The sequence below is a fragment of the Podarcis bocagei genome, assembly GCF_964188305.1.
Source record: "Podarcis bocagei genome assembly, chromosome: 3".
NCBI classification, from domain to species: Eukaryota; Metazoa; Chordata; class Lepidosauria; order Squamata; family Lacertidae; genus Podarcis; species Podarcis bocagei.
Window position 1 is genome coordinate 19,340,408 of NC_138127.1, and position 20,934 is coordinate 19,361,341.

At 39.3% G+C, this 20,934-nt stretch overlaps 2 protein-coding genes across 3 annotated transcripts in view; one reads left to right on the top strand and one right to left on the bottom strand.

Moving 5' to 3' along the window:
- Positions 1–2,786: 2,786 nt before the first annotated feature.
- KHDRBS2 (KH RNA binding domain containing, signal transduction associated 2) overlaps positions 2,787–20,934 on the bottom strand; it is a 432,530-nt gene continuing 414,382 nt past the window's right edge. For both annotated transcript variants that reach the window (XM_081187087.1, XM_081187085.1), the window contains exons 12-16: positions 7,749–7,853; positions 7,406–7,440; positions 6,758–6,850; positions 4,298–4,368; positions 2,787–3,015 (exon numbers count right to left, since the gene is read on the bottom strand). The gene's annotated coding sequence lies outside the window, so the exon portion shown is untranslated. The remainder of the gene's footprint in view (positions 3,016–4,297; positions 4,369–6,757; positions 6,851–7,405; positions 7,441–7,748; positions 7,854–20,934) is intronic.
- Positions 10,830–20,934, top strand: part of LOC308583290 (uncharacterized protein) — a gene marked incomplete at its 3' end in the record, with an annotated part of 69,998 nt that continues 59,893 nt past the window's right edge. Inside the window, exon 1 of the mRNA XM_081187106.1 lies at positions 10,830–11,996. The remainder of the gene's footprint in view (positions 11,997–20,934) is intronic.

Below are 20,934 nucleotides of genomic sequence, written 5' to 3' on the forward strand. Positions count from 1 at the left end.
TACAATTTCTTTTAAAAATCATTGTTCCATAAAATTTGCTAGTAGCATAATGAATGGATACAATACAGGTCAAATAGGCAGCTTCAGAGTCGTAGTACTAATTAACTTTTTCATGTGACTATTCCTGGGAAGCATGAATGAATGTACTGTATAATAAATATAAATGCATTGATCTTTGGATAGGCTAAAATGACTATATTAACCGTTTTCCATGTTTTGATTCCGCACCCTACTTAAAAATGTGAACAATTTAGTTACTAAGCTGTCATATTTTCAAATATTTAAAAGTATTCCAGTAACATTACTTCCAAATAAAGCTTTGACTTGGTTTGAATATAACATGTGGCCATCTGTCATGGTCATGGATACTTTAGTTGAGATTCCTGCATTGCAGGGGTTGTACAGTGGTGCCCCGCAAGACGAATGCCTCGCAAGACGAAAAACTCGCAAGACGAAAGGGTTTTCCGTTTTTTGAGTCGCTTCGCAAGACGAATTTCCCTATGGGCTTGCTTTGCAAGACGAAACGTCTTGCGAGTTCTTGCGAGTTTGTTTCCTTTTTCTTAAAGCCGCTAAGCCGTTAATAGCCGCTAAGCCGCTAATAGCCACTAAGCCGCTAATAGCCATGCTTTGTAAGACGAAAAAACCGCAAGACGAAGTGACTCGCGGAACGCATTAATTTCGTCTTGCGAGGCACCACTGTACTAGATGACCATTGGGGCCCTTCCAACTCTATGATTCTGTGATTCTATGTAAACCACATTACAGTGGTACCTCAGGTTAAGTACTTAATTTGTTCCGGAGGTCCGTACTTAACCTGAAACTGTTCTTAAGCTGAAGCACCACTTTAGCTAATGGGGCCTCCTGCGCCGCCGGAGCCCGATTTCTGTTCTTATCCTGAAGCAAAGTTCTTAACCTGGAGCACTATTTCTGGGTTAGCGGAGTCTGTAACCTGAAGCGTATGTAACCCGAGGTACCACTGTAGTAGCACTGGCCTATACATGTTTACTCAGGAGTAAGTCTTACTCAGTTTAATGTGGTATACAATTGAGTATACAATTGCAGCCTGAGCTCAAGGTGATTTTTTTTTAAAGTAGACATGTATACAATTGCATTGTAAGGGGATTTTATTGAATTGTTTTCCCTAATCAAGTATCTGCCAGATTGCTAGGAGCTAATTAGAGCTTAAATGCAAATCATAATATTTCTCCTCCTGTATTTCTACTGATTGAATTTTGAAAAAACAGTTGAGAATCTAGACCTGTTTTACCATCCTGTAGAACTAATGTTGTTAAGAAAGGGTTTTAATCAGGTCTGAATGCTTTTGAAATATTTTGCCAGAATATTATTGTTGTTGGCTGCCTTTGGCAACAGATTTTTGTTGGGAAAGCAGGATATAAATTATATTGATCTGATCTTAATAAATGAATCTGCCCAGTTTCAACACTGCTTTTTTAGGGTCAGTTTACATGAGGATATTCATCATTTGATGAATATAATATCAAGAGAAGAGGTGAATAAGGGGGGGGGGGAACCACTATGGGTGAATCGCCATAGGTAAAGCTGTAATTAAAAATGTTCTCTGTGGCCTATTTAAAAATGTACTGAACATCTGGGAAAATAAGGGCCTACATTCTCACTACCAAATGGGCCAGGAATTGAAGCCTGCAGGGATTCCCAAAAGAAAACATAGAAGAACCTCCAAAGAAACTAGCTCAAGAATTAAAAACAGGCAAAACACTTCACCTCCAACACGATACCATAAAAAGGTGGCAACACGCACCCTTAAAAACATCCCAGGAAAAATAGTCACACACTTGCTCACCCTTCCACCAAACTTACCAGACGACAATTGGAGCGCCTTTTCCTCCTACTTTTCTAAAGACTTTTGAAGGGGAGCTGGAAGACTAGGCCCAACCACTTTCTTTCTCTTCCAGAGATCTGGGTAGCGGGAGGCCTGCATTTGTCTCGTCAGCCAGCCCTGCCACTGCCCAACATACAAAAAAATAAAATAAAAAACCAGGAGGGACAGAGACCTTAGTGGGCACCAAAGTGTTCGGTGCTTCATGGCATACAGCAGGCATAGGCAAACTCGGCCCTCCAGATGTTTTGGGACTACAGCTCCCATCACCCCTAGCTAACAGGACCAGTGGTCAGGGATGATGGGAGTTGTAGTCCCAAAACATCTGGAGGGCCAAGTTTGCCTATGCCTGGCATACAGGATGTGAAGTTCACACTGTTCCTCGGTTTGTCCCCAGCACCTGTCTTTTAGGCCATAAATACAAGAAAGAAGATTCCACCTAAACATTAGGAAGAACTTCCTGACAGTAAGAGCTGTTCGACAGTGGAATTTGCTGCCAAGGAGTGTGGTGGAGTCTCCTTCTTTGGAGGTCTTTAAGCAGAGGCTTGACAACCATATGTCAGGAGTGCTCTGATGGTATTTCCTGCTTGGCAGGGGGTTGGACTCGATGGCCCTTGTGGTCTCTTCCAGCTCTATGATTCTATGTTTTTTCAATATACCTTTAAAATATTTTTTCTCTAGTTTTAATCATCTTGCAGTGCAATTATTAAACGGAGGTAATATCATGTGACTATGGCCTGTGATGTGTTTAACTGATAACCTTGTCCCATGTAGAAGGGAAGTACTTTTAATCCTTGCAATACAATTAAACTAATGTAATTAGTAGCATTTCTACAAAATGTAAGATATAGCGCCACTCAAGTAAAACGCATTATGGTCCTGGGCGATCGGATGCCTTCCCCACTAAGAGTAATGCACACAGACTTCATTTTTCACAACATTTGTAAAAGATTTATTTGTTGTTCTCTTTTTCCCACTTTGTTACAGTTTTTGTCTTTATCTCCCCCCCCTGCTCCTTGGGGTAGAAGGATGTCAAAAGGTTCCAGTCATTCCTCCTTGGAATGCTAAAGAGGCGAAGATAATCTTGACCTTTTCCAAACACAGTGTTTTGATTTGTTGGGCACTGCATTTCTTTCTGGTTTACAGCTGTCACTAGCCTGTGGAAACAGTGGAATTAGATTCAGTCAGTCATTAATTATAGACGACACAGTGAAAACGCCAGTATACCTGTGCAGTTCAATACAAACAAGATATACAAATGTTTTTGATATTCCATCACCACGGCCTAATGGGGATGACAAAGCACTCCAGATTCAGTTCACTAGTGTGCAAATGCAGATGCCTTAATATTTAAATATTCTGTGCCCCCTTGTCATGCTTCAGTGTTTATCTGTGCTCAGTGATGGAGGTCAGTGATTGATGTGGCTCTCCAAATATTCTTGGATTCTAGCTCTCATCAGTCCCAGTCAACATGGCCAAAGGTCTGGGATGATGGAAGTTGTAATCCAATCACATCTGTAGCGTCACAGCTTCCCTATCTCTGGTTCTGATGCTACAAATACAGTCATTTATAGATGGTGTTACGATAAACTAAACATATTCAAGGAGGCAAATAATAATAAAATAATAATACTAGCAAGTATTTATTAGAGGGGTATTTAAGCCTGTTATCTCGTGCCAAAGTTGTCTTTTAAATCACTGTATACTGAAAAGCATAGCAATTAGCAAAACATTTGATAGTACTTCTGGCAGTTTTAGGTTTTCTCTCGCAATACTATACACATTTCCCTGGGAGTTAGTCCCACATTGCGGCTTATTTCTTAGGATGTATACGATTGCACAGAAGCAGGTTCATGCATTTGCTTAAATGTGAAATCTGGGCTTTGGGGGCAGGGACGTAGATGCAACCCCACCCTCAACATCCCTGTTCATGACAAGCCATCTGCTCAGTCCCCAGCCATCCCCATGTTGAGGATGGAAGGTCTGCAGAGGGCTCCCACTTGTGTTTGCTTGAAAGCGAACAAAACCCGTTATGTGATCAGGTACCCTGATAAAACAGAAGGGTGAACGCTTTGAGTGTTCACATGGTCGAAGAAATACTGTCAGAAATACTGTGAAATATGGCCCTCCGATCTTGTCACGGTGCATTTTTTGGCATGATGTTATCATAATCGTTATTATGATTAAACAATGGCTAACAGAAGCGTGACCTTTGCCTTTCTCCTCCCCTTTTGGATTGCTGTGATGGAGAAGTTCCCTGAGTACAGTTGATTTCCCAGTTATATTTATGTAAAATAAATTTATTGTTAGTAGGCTCAAAATATCAGGTAAAAGCAAAGCAGATTAATTCTAGAGTTGCCATGCATAGTTTGGTTGCAGGTGTCATATTGACTTGTTAATTTCTAGCCCACCCTTCAACAGTTTCCCATGGCGGCTTACATGCAGGCCTTGGGAACATCTGCTTGTCAGCTCTTCCCATCTTTCTCCCTTGAAAGTTTCATCTCTGTCTCCTAGAAAGAGATTTAAGAAGGAATAAAGCCTGAGAAATTAATCTATACTCATTTTCGAGTTTCAGATGTTACTATATCCTGTACTATTAGTGTTCAACATCAAATATTACTTTTACCCAAAAGTTCATGTTAAAGGAAAAATGACATTTATGATGCCTGTACTCCCTCAAATTCCAGAATTAATATTAGATACTTCTCTAAACTGAGATTCAAGCAGAGTGAAATGCCCATTAAGGAACAAACTGGGAAATTTATTCATCTCCAGAAGCTGCTGGCTAAAATGATAGAAAACATATATTTGGGTATAGCTATGCTTTTAGAATTGAAAATTAAGAAAGAGCATTAACAATGCAAGCCTAATTATAATGTTGAGGAACAGATTATGCCTAGGCATCAATGGATGTAATTACATTAGGAGTTTAGTAATATATGAATCCTAGGCTTGGTCAGATTTCATTATGTATACTAACTAACTGATTATAGAAGAGAAGGATAGTCCTAGATCATTTTTAACCTTTGTAAACAGTACTTGTTCTTATCTGACAATGAAGGGGTACTATGATCGTTTGTGTAGACAAAGATGGATTCAGAGGCCATTCATCAATGGTCTACCAGTGGCTATTATCCATTACGCTTATATGGAATCTCCAAGTTCTCAGATAGTATGCCACTTCATATTAGTTGCTTGGAACAACCTTGGGAGAAGGCTAGTAGTGGCAATTTTCCCATGTAAGGGTGGTGGACCTGTTCAAATGGCCCATCCTTGGAGACTGATGGAAACCGATGAGTTCCTGAATGTTCTGGGTGATCTTCTAGCAGAGATAGCTGGCAATACTATCAAAGCTCTGGTTTTGCTATGGAATAGCAAGATGAAACGAGCCATTGACACGATTGTTTCCAAGTGTCCTGGATGGTGTCGTGGAGCCTGAGTGGCTCCTTCTTATTCTGGGGAGTGGCGGACTATGAAGTAAGCCAAGCAAATGGTTGTTTTTGTTTAAGTAAGTGGCTCAGGTCTGGTTCCGAAGCTGAATGAACCCTGGTTAGTGCACATAATCATGCCTCCAATGTGGCAGTGCAGGCTGCGAAGAAGGCTCATTTCTCAGTTTGCGTTGCATCCTCTGGTAGTTGATAGATGGAGTTATTTCAGGTGGTCTAGAGCTTACTGATTCCTACTGTGGATGAGGGACTCCTGGAGTGACCAACTGGCTACACAGGATAAAGTTGCTTGACTTTGGAGTGACTTTGACTCTGCAGTTATTACATTCCCAATGCCATAGGCAGTGATAGGAGTGCCAACTTGAGTAGCAAATAAATGGGGGCAGGTAAGCCCCACCCCACATAATCAAACTCAAGTTGTGGCACAAACAGCACATTTGAATGGCAGTGCTCATTAACTCTGGGGGGCGAGCCCCCTCAAATATTTTATTGGGTGTGTGTGAAGGGACCTTGGCCCATAGGAGTTGGCTCCTATGGGCAGTGATAGGTTATGGGGTTAGTGTCAGCTTATGCAGTCAGGTTATATGAACAAGGTGCCTATTCCATACTCACGTCTTGTTTGAATAAAGGGGGGGGGGTCCTTCCCCAGAGTGAGGCATTCTGGGTAAGGTAACCTTGGAGAGTGCCTGCACTGTCACCACTTTTTGCAGTGGCTAGAAAGTATTTTTTAAAATGAGTTAAACATTTAAAGTTGCTAAAGTAAATTTAAACTTGTAACTAAACTTAAAATTGATCCCCCCAATTTGAATTTATAGCTGTCAGGAAATGTACCCTTCTGAGCTTCCTTGTCCAGAATGTCTTGGCCTGAGAGTAGAGTGCCTAGATGTAATAAGGCATTGGGTATTTATGATCGCAACACATGCTTTAATACTTGTGCAGGGAAAGGGAATGCATGAAGCTCCTAAAAAATACTCCATGCCTGCTTAAATATCACAAACAGTTTCCTTAAACCTGCTATAAAACCAGCCAGTCATATAATGGATCCATATGGCTCTTGCTGATTGGAATGAACTTCAGCCACTTAGTACATTTACAAAGTGTTACATAGGAGATGCGTAAACACATTTCAGCAACAACAGGTAGGTAGCCCCTGGGTGGTTTTTTGTGGGGTTTTTTGCCCAATTTCATTCATTCATTCATTCATTTGTGTGTGTGTGTGTGTGGTTAGTTTTGAGTGCTGAGCAAGAGGAAGGAAGGAGGAAGGAAAAGAAATACACGGAGAACAAATTCTATGATAAAGAGATCAGGAAAGGGGAGAAAACATAACTGAATGTAAACATATGTATTTTCTATGCACAATATCCCAACTGTACAAAAATAACTGTAAATAAATAGCTCCTATTTCCAAATCTAAATAAATTTGGCTTCACCAAACCAAAATAAATTCACCTACACTGGGGAATGTTATGGTGGTAGATGCACGCAACCAAATACTCAAATATCTCTCATACATGTTGTGGCCTTTGGTTCATTCTGGAACAAGTTACTTCAAAAGCAAAGAGAACAGTCTACTTTTACAATGAGAAGAAAATGTAAACAACAAAAAAGATTCCCATTTCCCTCTGGTTTGTGATTTGTCCATTTACCATCTGCATATCCATTTCAAATTATTTGGTTCTATATAGGGCTTGGATATTGTTAAACCTAGCTGGAATTTAATACCTGAGGACTTAGTATGTTCCCAATGGCAATCTACTGTAGGAAAAGGTAATATATGGTTCACACAATTGATATCTAAAGGTCAACTACAAACTACTTATTTTCCTGGTTTTTATTTTATTTACTCAACCAAAGACTCATGTTTCTTATTTCTTTTTTCTTTAAAGCTAAACAAGGGGATTGTGGCTCAGGTGGATGCAAATTGTTCAAATATTCTCTTGCCTTCAACATATGAACAACAACAACAACAACAACAACAACACCAACAATAATTTTTCAGTTACAATAATTTTTCATGAATGATTTAAAATTGTGTTAATGCAAGTTTCACTGCACATATCTTACCGATATACAAGGTGTGAAGTGAACATGGAATACCTACCCATGGATGATGTTCTCCTAAAATTGGGATGTCTCCTAAAACAAGTGAGAATATAGTTGAATATGAAAATGCATATCCATGTCAACAAACCTTCATGAAACCTTCATGAAAACCAGTAATCCACTAACACTTTTTTTTCAGACTTTGGTGTATTTTGGGAGATCTATGTGCAATTATTGTGAATATATTTCCTCCTAATTTTATCATCTAGAGTAGCAATTTATTCCTCCATGTCTAGCTCTCAGGGAAGTTTAGAAGAAATATAGAAGTTGTCAGCACATAAGAGTCAACACATTACTGCTGTACTGCAGCCATTTATAATGAAACCAAAATGAGCACTCACTTGTTTGGCATTAATTTAATGTCCCACTTAGCTCCTATCAGATGCAAATAGCTGCCTCATCCGTTTAAGGGTTTCTGAGCGTGCATATAATGAAGTGCTCTGTACCTGTCAAGTAAGCAGAATTCATAACCGAAATCAGAAATGGATGAGGAAATTCAGTGTCCTTGTTAAAAAAAAGAAATTGAAACTTCAGACATGGCAATGTCAAATTTATACTTCATGTTGATTTTCCGCTGCACGTTTCACCTATATTACCCCCTGGGCTGAGCTTTCCAGGACAGAATGTCCAAGGATACATATAAATATACCACATTCCTAAACGCAAAGTCAGCAGGTGGCAAAGTAACAGCTGCAGTTGTCAAACACACTCAAAACAAAATAAATTGGTCAGCCAACCTCTTGTATTTAAGTCATTTTTACATCCTGTATTTTAGAGGGGGAAATTGCTTAATTTTAAACAGTATTCTAGTTATGATCAGTCTCCCCGGAGAAAGATTTTTATGAGTATAAATGGAGATAATGACTATCATTAGTCACTGCCATTAGCATAAAGCATTAGAAACTCTTATGCCATTCATAACAGACTTTGACATGACAGTAAAAATATGACTTCCTATCACTTCTGCATGCTTTCTGACTACAGCTGTTTGCTATTCTTGCACAGCTAAACTGATATCAAAAGGGCGGTAAGAGTGGTATTTAACAGCACCTTCATCATCACATCTAATTGTTTTCCACCACAGGGTGTGAAGCTTTATGTTCTCTATCAACAAAAAACAAACAGCCATCCTGCTTAATGGCTGCTCAATTAATGTTTATGGTGCTACTTTTATACCATGAGTTATTTGACAAATAAACTCCAAGAAGCAATTTAAGAACCTCTGAAGCTTAATGATAACCCAGCTGATATTTTAAAAAGAGCTAGGGGGGCGGGGGGAGGAATCCGTAAATAATTTCTTACTTGCAGGCTCCCTATGAGATTCACTCTCCACCTCCTGACATTTTGAGGGATGTTTGCTGGCCATCGGGGGATGGGCTTCTTTTTTTTTTACACCTTGCCCCACCCTCCAGCCTTAGGAGCCCTCAGAAAAAAACAACTGTGTGCAGTAAGAGCCTTCAGAGGGGAGCTATTTCCATAGCAAGAATTGTGAGCAGAGAGCACCTGTGATTTACCATCAGGGATGGTTGGTTTCACCTGGGTTGCCCCACGTTCCAGCTCTAGGAGCCATCAGAAGTGAGTTGCTTAATGGTTACTTGGCCTGTTGGTAAGCTGCAGCCTTCCTTAGTGTTTTATGTGTATCTAATGAAATCTTAATTGGTAATTGCTGATCATTATTTTTTAGTGTTATGCTGCAGTAGTATTATATCTTACTAAGCATTGTTTTGTTTTTATTGTGTGGCAGTGTTTAGACTTTGATTTTTGGGTGAACTGCTCTGAACACAGGTTCACTTGTGGGAAATGAGGAATATAAATAAATTGAGAATGGCAGTAGTTGTAGTATTAATTGCCAAAATGGAATGAAGATGAGATCTAGAGAGAGACAAAAGGTCTGCCTGTCATCTTTATAGCCTTGCTTGAAATTATTGTTAAGTAAAATAGAGATGAGTTGGGCATCCCAAGTCATACAAAGGTGACACTAAGTTCACCACACTGCTGAGTCTTATCCCTGTGATGTCAAGTTGCCCTTTATAACATAGAGATGATCTATCCCTTATCATAATTCTTCCTCCATCTATGCGGAAGTGGTTACACTGATTAAAAATGAGAGTTCAAAGACAGACTTTCTGCTATTGCTTTGGTGCCTATTAATTAAACACCTTCGCTTTTGTATGAAGCCCTAGTAGGCTGTGTAAAATTAACATAAATAATATGCTTTCAATGAAGAGGTGCCACTGCAGGTTCTGAACGCAAATGATTTCGAGCCGCTGTTGTTAACTGCATATAGCAGTAATATATTCATCCAAGATTTTTTCATTCCGTCTTCCTGATCTCTAGTTTCTAATGATATATTACAAGCCTGTGCTTTTCCAGCCCCAAGGCAATTAATCATTAATATTCTTGTGTACCCTAAAGTAACTGGACAAAATTAGACAAGAAAAGAACCAGACTTGAAGGCTGACAAAAAATTCTTATCGGAAATTACATGTATTTTTATATCATTAATGCTCCTTGATAGACACACAGTAAATCTGTTTTAATGGCACCACTATAATAATATAGTAGTCTTTCTTCCTAATCTCCTAGAGACACCAATAGATCACAGGGTCTGTTCCTCAACAGAGACAAATGAGTTGGCGTGTTTTAAAAGCTGTCAGGCCTTTCTGACAACTTCCATCTGAGAAGGCAGCAGAGCAATGACAAAGTTATCACCTGACTGGCTGATGTTTGATGCTGACTGCCTTTGATTAAGAGGCAATGAGCCATTTTGGAGTTCATTTTGCTGCTCCTAAGCACCTCTTCATTGAAAATTATGCAGTTGGACTGATTTGTATTTGATTAGTTTAACATCACAGTTTTATTACGTGTAATAAATAAAGTCAGTTTTTATGGGGTTGCTGCACATTAAAAGAACCATTGAGGAGGGCGCAAAACATATTTTTACTTCCTGGGTTATTTGCCTGACATTAAAAAAACCCCACCCTATATGCATGTCATATTTAAGCAATGTCACTGCTTAAACACTGGTTGCTTTCATAGGCTGGTATTTTACTACTTTCCTTGTACGTATAGTGAAAGCACAATGCTGTTCGCATTCTAAAACAGGCTTAAAGAAATTTTAACCACAAAAGCAAATTCAGCCCACCTTACTTATATTGTGGCCTGCTGGAGGGTGGAGAACTTCACCTGTTGTTTGCAGTACTAGACAGGCAATAAAAACAGGGAGTTTACGGGGGGGGGGGGCTGCCATGCATGGCTGATGGACTTTTGCTGGCAATGTAGTCCACACAGTCAGCAAACTGATATCTGTGTTAAGAAAGAAGTCACTTGTAAATATGATGGTGCCCCTGTACATAAACTGCCCTGTATTCAGAAGTGAATGGATCAACTTACTAATTCTTCCCACATCGCACTGTGTAGAGGACAAATCCCAGGCTGAATCCCTAGCATGCCTCCTCTTAAAGAATTCCGAGTAGCAGGCTGGGATAAACTTCTGCCTCAAACCTCAAAGAAGCCACTGCGTTATCAGGGTATGCAATAATGGGCCCAGCAGGTTACTTAGCAGTCTTACTTAGTATAATGTTGTTGCTTATACTTTAATTTTCAGTGGTACCTCAGGTTAAGTACTTAATTCGTTCCGGAGGTCCATTCTTAACCTGAAACTGTTCTTAACCTGAAGCACCACTTTAGCTAATGTGGCCTCCAGCTGCTGCCGCGCCACCAGAGCACAATTTCTGTTCTCATCCTGAAGCAAAGTTCTTAACCTGAGGTACTATTTCTGGGTTAGCGGAGTCTGTAACCTGAAGCGTATGTAACCCGAGGTACCACTGTACATTCAATGTGTGCATTGTTCAGTCTTTGTTTTCAGTAGTTTATCTATACAAATGAACAGGTGCACACTCTTCCTCACAAACACTTGTACATGTGTAGAGAGAAAGCGTGTACCTGGGTTCAGTGTAATATGTGAAGGAAACTGAAGCGTATGTAACCCGAGGTACCACTGTATTGTGTATTCAAACTGAAATAGAGGTCGCATCTTTATAATAATACACAATCTGCAATGAAGGTTTCAAATGAAAGAAGATTTGTCATGGCATGCTTGGAAGCCAAGTGCTTTCCCTAGAATGAAGCAGCTTATGTTTGATTAGATGAAAAACACAATCATTGCTAATTTTAACAGATATAGGTCCTGATCTGAACATGGCTGTGCAGAATCTGTCTCCATTAAACAGTTCTTCTGAGCTATACCTTATTATGTTTGTTTTCTTGTTGGAGAAAAGCAAATACGTTTCCTTCTCTTAAGCTTCTAGTTAATGCATGTTAAACCACATGACAGCACTGTAGCCAGCACTTGCTTATAGATTCTGTAACTTAAGCCCACCCCTAAAAGCAGAGCCATTTTGTTTGTTGTTCTTTCCCAATTTGTTGTGACAAGATGTTTCTTATCTCCTTTCATCCTTTAAATAGATCCTGCATGAATAAAGCCTTTGAACTCCAGAAACTGTTATTGCTTCCATCTAATTCACCCAAGCTGCAAGATCTGCTATCAGTTCTTTGTATAACTGAACAAAGCTAGATGCTGTTGTAAGGTAAGAACAAATGTTTTATTGCATTTTAATATGAGAGCCTTCCATCTTGGTTATCCTTCCAGCTTGTTTTGTTCCATTCCATCTCGACAGCTGCTGCCCAGTAAGCTCGTCCTCAAACTCAGAATTTCAAAAATAATAAAGGGAGTTCTGCTGGAAATCTATGACAGCACTGAACAAAACTTGTAGAGAGGCACCACAAGCACAATAGAAGGCATGTACTCCAAACTCTCCTTACTGTCCCTATTATCCTTAGGGAACTAGCAAAATGCCTAGAATAACAACAGGTGTATATGTGTGGAGGGAGGGAGGGTATTTATAGTGTAAGGATCACTAGGTGGAGGAGGTCTCTGTGTGTTTGCTGTCACTGTGTGAGGATAGGGAAGCCACCTAATTTCATTAGTGCAAGTGTCCCTGGTATTTTACCCCATTTCATTGTGCAAGTGTCCCTGGTCTTTTAGCCCATTAAAGTGAACTGCAATTATTTGCTCGTGAAGGAGACATTAAAGGATCCCAAAGTCCTGGTGCCTAAGACAAGGGTTTGAAGTGAGGGACAGGCACAATCTTTATTCAACTGTATGCTGTACTGTAGCATTCTATTCAGAAACTTAACTGGAGCTATAGAGCAAAGCCTGCTCCTGATAGCAGGCTCCCCCCAACCTTTCATCTATGTAAAACTATATTTTTATCTGTTTCTTTGTCATAATAGAGGGTGAAGGGACATTGGAAATTAATGTTTATGCATATAGCTAAAGTGTGTTCACAGAAAACACTTCTACTGAGTGCCTGTTCAGAGATTTACTGCAGAAGCTACAATACACACACTTCTCAGTTCCTCCACCACTATAATGCTTCCATTCACTTTGAAAGAGAACTTGGATCTGTCCAGCTCCGTTGATGTGAAATTGAGAAACAGATTTGGTGGGCATTGTATGAAACTTGTTCTAGATAATGGTGGGTTTCCTACTTCATAGCACAACATGGTATTCAGATTATGCAATGTACGGTACTACAAAAAAAAGTAATTTTTATTTTACAAAAATAATTATCATAGCACAAAAGTGATATTTTGGGAGTAAATGCAGATTTGATCTGCCTGTCTAGCATGGAATATAGCATTTTGTTTTCTGAAAGAAATCCTATTGTTCTAGTATCATACTTACAGAGAAAATGAAGCTGATTTTAAGCACTATGGCAGCCTAGACAGAAAATAAAACCCCAGTCTGTCTCACCACATCCTATATGGTGTTCCGAATTCTGGCAGCCCCACTTTTCCAATCTCTCTTGGACACTAAGCTTGATAAATTTCAATTATTATTTTTTTCATTTCTGCAGTCTCTCTCAGTAAACTCTTTGAAAACACGTCTGAAGCTTCCTTTATTGAGAATTTGAGTTAGAATTCTTAAAACTTTTCTCAAAAATTCCTAGAGAGGCTTCAGCTAATGTCTGTCTGTATCATGGACTGGATAACCTGGCCCTTGACTCGGGTCTGACAACCCATTTCACTGTTTCATGGTTTGTTGGATTTTATTGGACTTGCTATGAAATTTTGCACTCTGCCCTATGGTTCTGCGCATGAATGAAATAGCAAAAGAACACAATGAGGTTCAATCTAAAGGCACAAAGACAGTACCCAAAAGAGCAGGATGTATTTTAATATGAATAATTCAAATGCAGTCCTATTCTCTTACTTGGGAGTAGCATCAATTGTACTCAGTGGTTATTACTTCTGAGTAGACGTATTTAGTACCATTGCTTACACATTAAGTTTACATTGCTGAAAAATTAGGTTGTAGTAGCTTGCTTCTACTTCATTGATCACCTCTGATGTTAGCTTTTTATTTTAATGTGTTTTTAATAAAGTCTAAATCAAAAGACAAATAGTGTTGCATTAGAAGGGGAGTATTGATGAAAATATATCTGGACATTTGTATTTCCATTCTGCAGAGTGTACTTTGGAAAAGAAAAGGAAAACATTTAAGTGCAAGTTGAGTTCTAAGCATTGCAAAGAGGAGGGAGATGAGAGCTCATCTAATTGAGATTCTCTCAGCACCCAGAAGTATTCTGGGCTTGAAAGACAAGAGAGATTTCTTGGTGTTTTGAATATGTCTTACTGTTCTGTTCCAGAACCTTTTGTAGGCTTGGACATGCCCATCAACAGTGAAAAGGTGATCCTACTTTCCAGAAATGATTGTAGGATGAGTGAGGGTTTTTTGCAGGGATAGATGCCAGTAGAAGATTAATTAAAAGTACAGCTTACTGATGTTAAGTGCTGAAGAACTGAATGGCTCAGTAATGAGGGTTTATATAATCCCAGTTTGCATAACATTTTGATGCTATAATAATGCTTTCTCAGTAAGAGAGGCTATGAAAAGTGCACAGGTAATATAAATCACATAAGAAACTCAACCTGAATTTCAATCTTATTCCTACTGAGGGCTAGTTCATATGTTACTTTAACTGTAAACCACACAGAAGCTCAAGTACCTCATATTCCAGATTCCCCTCAATTACAGTAATGCTAATTTAAGTGCATTAGAATTAGAATCAAGTGGTACTCATGATCTGGCAAACCGCACAATTAATACAATGCGTGAACCCCCTCTTACATAATAATTTCCAGACGGGTAGCTATGTTAGGCTGTTACAGCAAAAGCAACAGGTAGTGTTGCAGTATGGTAAAGACTTGCCAGATCAATTTGTTGGTCCTTAAGATGGTATTTAGGAACGCGGGTGGCGCTGTGGTCTAAACCACTGAGCCTAGGGCTTGCCAATTGGAACGTCAGCGGTTCGATTCCCCACGAAGGGGTGAGCTCCCATTGCACTGTCCCAGCTCCTGCCAACCTAACAGTTCGAAAGCACATCAAAGTGCAAGTAGATAAATAGGTACCGCTCCAGCGGGAAGGTAAACAGTGTTTCTGTGCGCTGCTCTGGTTTCGCCAAAAGTGGCTTAGTCATGCTGGCCAAATGACCTGGAAAAACTGTCTGCGGACAAATGCTGGCTCCCTCGGCCAGTAAAGTGAGATGAGCGCCGCAACCCCAGAGTCGTTTGCAACTGGACTTAACTGTCAGGGGTCCTTTACCTTTTTTAAGATGGCATGTTTATTTCTTAGCTAATAGGCATTCTGTTGTGATGAGGGATTGGTAGGTAAGATGTACACCAAAAATTGCTCGGGGTCTCATATTTACACCCAAGTCATGTAGGTTCAGAATAGACTTCCACTTGAGCAGTGGATTTCTGTTCATACAATGGGACCTGCCCTTCCTCATCTTTTCTCTGTAACCCCCACACACTCTCAAACCCTGTTCTGAAGTTTTCAGGGACACTAGAGAGTTGATTTTAGGGGTTCAGGGGGAGGAGAGGATACCTTACATGCTGGCATTTGCCCACTTGGAATGTAATTCTTGAGTGTGGAATACAGGGCACCCGTGAGCAATGCTGACTCACCACACAGTAATTGATGCTAAGGAATAAAATGATAGTTTCAGCTACTGCACTGCAATTCAATTATGCAATGTGTGAACATGATCTCAGAAGTCTTGTTTACTGTGCATTATCTTTGTTTTGTTTCATATGCTGGCAGATGATTTTATCAATACCATCTGTATTGCACACAGATGTGCTCCATTATTTTTCTAGTTATTTGTTGTTTCTATCATTAAGTACTTGTTCACCAAGGGCAATAACTGTAGTTTTATATCGCAGATGCAAAAATATAATGTCATAAAGATATGCCATCTAGTAAGGGATTAAGGATTCCTTTAGGAGGCACCAACATGCAATATTCTTTGGTCAGTGTTCAAGCTATAAAATTGGCTTGCCCTACACCTCTCTGATTCATCTGGCCAAACATTTGCATGACTGCTTATATGCATGAGTTACTATTATCCACTGAGAATATAATTCGTGAGTAAGCAGATGTTCTTCCTGCTATATAATGAGACTTGTGGAGTCTTGCTTGATTAGTATAAAAGATAGAAATATCACCAGCAAACGAAAGGAATGAGTCTCCTTGACAATACAATCCCCGAACACTGCAGATATGATAAAGACTTATATTGTTATAAGAGATGATCACAGTTAATTGCCATAGTGTATATGGGGTAGAGGTAGCCTAAAAATTAAGGTAATGACATACAAGTGTCTTGTGCTTCCTTGCCTCATGCTTTCCTGCCTTCTGTAAAGTAGCATTGGAGATGCATATTCTTCCTGTTATGCATCTGAGCTTGGATTAACTCTTGCTTTTTTTTTTTTAAATGCACACAACATCCTGAATGTAGTGATGCCTGTCAATCTCCAAGACATTAACTTATAACAAATATGTGTGTAATAGTATCTCATAAGCTCCATCTTCCGGTTTTGTAAGCTCTTAATTGGTGTACTCTTAGTGGCTTAGATTTTCCTGCACAGAAGGGTACTTTCTTCTGCTGAGTTACCAGTTATCATGTTAAGAATCATTGTTAGCTGGATGAGAGATGTCGATGTTTGATATCATTATAATTGAATCACATGATTTGCCTCTGGCACTGGAGGTGTGAATATCTGATATGGTTATTCATATGGGAAGCTTTGGGTTGAAATTTGAGGAATATTAGGGAGATTTGTGAAGGAACTTGACTAATGCTTTCCTAACAGCCACATGGAGTTGTTGGAACGGTCTCAAAGAATGAGGTGTCCAGAAACATGTGGCTAATGCTATCTTCAATTCTTGAAACGTGGTTTAAAGATAGGGATTTGGAACCTGTATATCTACTAGCTCTGATTATTAGCACCAACTAAGCCAAGTAGCAAAGTAATAACAGTTTATATACTGTAATTCAGTATTTCGTTTTCTTTTAATGCTATGACTTGAATGCTCTCCCTTATTAAGAATGCTCTGTTGAACTGCACATGATTTTTACTGAGGTTTAAGATGGATGGACTATGTTTCTTGCAAGGTGCCATATTGCTAGATAATCCAAGGAGAAGCTGGAATTCAAGGTGGCTTCCCCTTAATGTCTCAGGTAATCAAGAAGCTCTTCCCAAAGCTTATGCTTGTTTCAGATGTTTCAGCAGAGGTTAGGGTAAACTAGGGAAGACCATCATGTCCCTAGCTTGGATTATAAATACCAGTAAATCATTCCAGTTGTCTATAAATTATATTTGCTAGCAGATTAAGACTCTGAACAGGCTTAGACTGAGGGCTAACTAGATGGGACATCGGAGACTCATGTCTTTCCCCCCTTTGTTGTTGTTTGCTTCTCTTCCCCACTTGCATATAAAGCAGAGTGTCGATGTGGTAGACCCACATTTTGGGGGCCCTGAAGCTTGAACTGTTATGGAGGCCTCTTCACAACCAGCCATGAGCTCTGGATAACCACATTCATCTTTTTCAGTGGGATTGTTCCACAACAGATCACCACAAATTTTCCACTAGTTTGTGTTTTTTGGTATCCACTTAAGTACTTTTACGAACACATTGTTACTCCTCGAGGGTCATGACCTCTGTTAAAAAGTGGGGGAAATTCAGAACAGCCATCTTGCCGCAGCGCTCCACCTTTACAACGTCTATGCTACCCACTCTCAAACATTAGGATTGTTGAAATATGTACAACAAAAAAATCTATTTGAGTCATGGAAAAACTAACCATGGGAATGTAAGATGAGGGGGGCAGGCCAATGTTTGGTGTTCCTTTCCTGTGAGCTCCTATTATTTATAGTGTTATTTTTAACCTTTAGGAATTTACAGCAAATTCCAGTAAGAACTGGTTTGATCCACACCTCTTGGAATAATGTGTGGAGTGGAAAGCAGTTCTCCCTCGGATTCTACACTTCTCCAAATGTTGCAATATAGTTCTCTGCTCAGAAACATGCCAAAATGCACAGCCTCAGGTTAATATGCTCAGATATGCATGCCTTGAGAGAAAATATATAGATTTTTGGTGTGTGTGTTTTTTAGCAAATATGTTAAAAGATAGAGAGTGTTCTCAGTAGTAGCACCGCAATTTTGGAATGCCCTCCCTTCTCATATTCTATCAGTGCTGACCCTGGTGGGTTTTAGGCACCTTTTAAGGACACATGCATTTACTCAGGCAGTTGGTTGAATTAGCTGGAAGGAAGGAGGAGTCTACTCAGGCTGATGTTGATTGTTTGTGATTGTTTTGATTAGGTTTTTGATGGTTTTCCTTGTTGAATATGTATTAAGAGTTACCTGTTGAGTTAATTAAGAGTTAATCCAAGAGTTAATCTAAGAGTTAATCCAAGGAGAAGCTGGAATTCAAGGTGGCTTCCCCTTACTGTAATCAAGAAGCTCTTCCCAAAGCTTATGCTTGTTTCAGATGTTTCAGCAGAGGTTAGGGTAAACTAGGGAAGACCATCATGTCCTTAGCTTGGATTATAAATACCAGTAAATCTTTCCAGTTGTCTATAAATTATATTTGCTAGCGGGTTAAGACTCTGAACAGGTTTAGACTGAGGGCTAACTAGATGTGACATTGGAGACTCATGTCTTTCCCCCCTTTGTTGTTGTTTGCTTCTCTTCCCCACTTGCATATAAAGCAGAGTGTGTATGTGGTAGACCTACATTTTGGGGGCCCTGAAGCTTGAACTGTTATGGAGGCCTCTTCACACCAGCCATGAGCTCTGGATAACCACATTCATCTTCTTCAGTGGGACTGTTCCATGACAGATCACCACAAATTTTCCACTATTTTGTGTTTTTGGTATCCACTTAAGTACTTTTAAGTACACATGCATTTACTCAGGCAGTTGATTGAATTAGCTGGAAGGAAGAAGGAGTCTACTCAGGCTGATGTTGATTGTTTGTGATTGTTTTGATTAGGTTTTTGATGGTTTTCCTTGTTGAATATGTATTAAGAGTTACCTGTTGTAACCCGCTCTGGGATTGATTTTAATAAAGAGTGGGCTAAAAGTGCCTCAAATGAATATACTTACTGTTTTTCATCCACACTAAGATTATTATTTAAATATCTAGATTATTGTGGAAATAGGATGGTTTTTGAACCAACACATGCCAAACTCGACACACTTTTGTCACTTGTAAATGGTATCCCAAAGAAAGGCCAATATTGAGGCATGGCTTTTGACCACTTGAGTTTGTTCTATCTGTATGTCCAACGTGCAGGTTTAAAACTGAACTCTAAATCTGTGATTACAAAATAGTTCTTACTAAAACAGAGTAAAACATAATGTAATATTCTTCTGATTACATGTTTACATTGTGCCTTCTCATATGGTGATTAAACATCCTTAGAAAGTGTCAAACAGGATTTTGAAAACAACCACTTTAAAACACTATTAGCAAACCATCTTATCAGGGCTCATCATTTGAATGAGAGTGTCCTTGGCTATATTCGGCAGCTAGCATGTGTCAAAGAATGTTCTCCCATATGTAAAGCATAACAAAAGTGGGGTGGGAACCCTTCTAATTGGTTTATCCATTTGACAAGGGAAGGTTATTGGATAGGTCAAGGAAAAATCCCCAAACATGACAAGCTACAGGTAATAGGAAATAAAATATTTATAAATGAAAATGCAAATTCCAGAATCTATACAGTACTTAATTACCTGTTTCTTCCAATCTATTCCTAAATGCATTTATCAGAAATCCGTCTCGCTGAAACCAGTGAAAACTGGCATAATCAGGATGTGTTAGACCTCAGTTTACAGCCCACTAATGCTAGAGATTCCTATTGAGTCTGATTCATACATGCATGTACTGTACATCACCCTGTTTCAATAAAGGCAGCAGGAGAAGGTGGTAGACACAGAACACTAAAATGTTAAAGGTGGAGGAAATACAATTTTGAATGCTTCCCTATGTTTCTTACTGAATCATAGCTGCATGGCAGGAGGGAACCAACAACCCAAGGTCTACATCAGGAAACAAAACATACAATATATAAAACCACGGTCAAGATTTCTGTAGGTCTTATGTAGCCTTGCATTAAAATTATTGTGAACTGCTCTGACCATATATTTGTATGGCAGGTGGTTTAACACCATAAACAAACCAACAGTAAAATGGGAATCCTCCTCTAATTCCCTCAGAGGCCTATTTAAATATTCAAATGGTTTCATAAGACAATAACCATCCTCTGACTGGTCATAAAGTATCTTGGCAACTTCGTTCTGGATAGGTAAGGTTTTGATGTCCAATCAACTTTTCACTCCATTTGATATCTTAGTGCATGAATGCGTGCTGTATATTTTGCTTGCTTAGGTCTAAAATTGGCCTTTGTTCTATAAACCTCCGTTGTGATTTACAGATTAAAGAGCCAAAGCCGGAAAGTGCCTTCATGCTTTCTGAATCTGAAGCATGGTGCTTTCCTCATGACAAGATTAAATGTTAGATGCCAAAGGTGATTCAGTTTTTCTTTGCTATAAGCAGTAAATGGGCCCTTTTCACAAGATTTGTGTAACCAAAATAAACCTTCAAACTAATAAATACCAAGGATTATGAATTGAATTGGAATTGCTGTAATTTTTTTTTTACCTTTATGAAAGTGAGCTTTCTTATACACACACACATACTTATATATACTTTAATACAATCACAGTAAGTCGCACAGCAAAGTGGGAAGACCATAATACTTAACAAGATTGGAAACTACATTCCATAATATATCTAACACGGAGTGTGGAACCAAATGGTGCAAATGTCCCAGAAGGCCTGTAAATGTCATATTGGTAGTCAAGATAACCCAGGGGACTAACTGGTGTGAGCTGTAAAATGAGATCATATTTGCTTATCTGCTTACCTTGAAGCCTGAGTTTTGGTTTAGTTGGTTGGGAGAGGGAAGGCTTCTTACACTGTCAGCTACTTCCTTATCTGAGAGTTGGAAAGGGGCCTCTAAGCCAGGGATGAGTTAACTGGGCTATGGTTGCCAGTTTATGTAGCTTGCTTTTTGTATAAATAACGCTTAACATATTTCAGCATCC